We start from the raw sequence: 1,204 nt of genomic DNA, 5'->3' as shown, positions 1-1,204 counted from the left end.
TACACCTGTCCCACCCCAATCCATGCTCTTTTATTACCACCAAGATCAGGACCCAGTCCCCTCTCCCTGAATTCCTTCCCCAACCTCCACTGACATCCCAGCTGTTTGACCCTTCCCCAAGGCAGGGACCAGAGGGAGAGAACTCACAGCTCCCAGGGTCCTCAGTAGCTTGTGCAGGACCAGCAGTGGCATCTTCTGTAACCGAGAAGACAGACAATTATGAGGACTGAGCTTGATCCACACCAGAGCCATCCTCCCTCGCATTCCCAATCCTGAGCTCTCGGGAATGATTGTGGACACAGGCGGGCAGATTTCACTGTTGGCTGAACAGGTCCTTCTGCCACACCAGTGGGTCCATCAGAGCATTCTTTTTGATGTTTAACTCCTTCTGAAGTTTTTTGAAGCAGGTTCTCCTCAGAAAAGTGGGATATTCCTCTGAAAACTGCCCTCCTCCTCTGCCTGTAGCTTGTGAGGTGCCCTAAGCTACTGTCAGGGAGTCAGCCATGGCCTATGGTGGTGGAAGTTGGTGCAGAGGCCCTTGGGTCATGCTCATGTGGTTTATGGGATAGGACTCCAGCTCTAAATCCACACATTCTTTCAACAGAATATTTATACAAAGCTCTCTGCTAAGTGAAGGGCGTTCTATGATAAAGAAGGTAGATAAGACCCCGCCCTGACAGAGGTAACATTCTAACATAATTATTTAGTTCCAGGGGAGATGGTGCAATTTGGGCAAAAGAGGTTTAATTGATCATTCATACATTTTTTTTTTGAGGAAGACTTTCTTGAAGAATTCATACCTAAAGTGAGATTTCAGAGATGAGAAAGCACCTGGTTGGATGATATTCAGAGTTGGCTGGGGAAGGGGACAGGCAGAAGGAAGAGCAAGAAGGAAGGTCCCAAATTTTGAGGAGTGGCAGGGTTGTCCTGGCCCAAATAGTGCTTTTGTGCAATTGGAAAAGGCATCCTGAGAGATAGCCATAGGCAGGTTATGTTGCTCGGCAAGGGTAACATGGGCTCCATCACCTTCCCTGCTAGTACCCTTGTGCATGGGACAACCTGCTCTGCTGTATTCAGTGGCCCAGGGCCCTGCAATAAGGCCAGTGTGAACATTATATGGGGTTAAGGAGGATGTGTGAGGAGATGGCCAGAGGTTTCCTGCCTTCCCTGCAGCCTCAGCAGTGAGGCAAATAGGCCACATGTG

General features: G+C 49.2%; 1 long non-coding RNA gene across 2 annotated transcripts in view; it reads right to left on the bottom strand.

Moving 5' to 3' along the window:
- LOC107182281 overlaps window positions 1-1,193 on the bottom strand; it is a 3,140-nt gene extending 1,947 nt beyond the window's left edge. Inside the window, exon 1 of one of the 2 annotated variants that reach the window (XR_001512997.1) lies at window positions 148-1,193. This is a non-coding gene — a long non-coding RNA (uncharacterized LOC107182281). The remainder of the gene's footprint in view (window positions 1-147) is intronic. The other variant, XR_001512998.1, reaches the window with a different exon arrangement.
- Window positions 1,194-1,204: the final 11 nt, after the last annotated feature.

The sequence above is a fragment of the Myotis davidii genome, unplaced genomic scaffold, assembly GCF_000327345.1.
Source record: "Myotis davidii unplaced genomic scaffold, ASM32734v1 scaffold5215, whole genome shotgun sequence".
Taxonomy (NCBI): domain Eukaryota; kingdom Metazoa; phylum Chordata; class Mammalia; order Chiroptera; family Vespertilionidae; genus Myotis; species Myotis davidii.
This window is presented reverse-complemented; position numbering and strand designations above follow the sequence as displayed.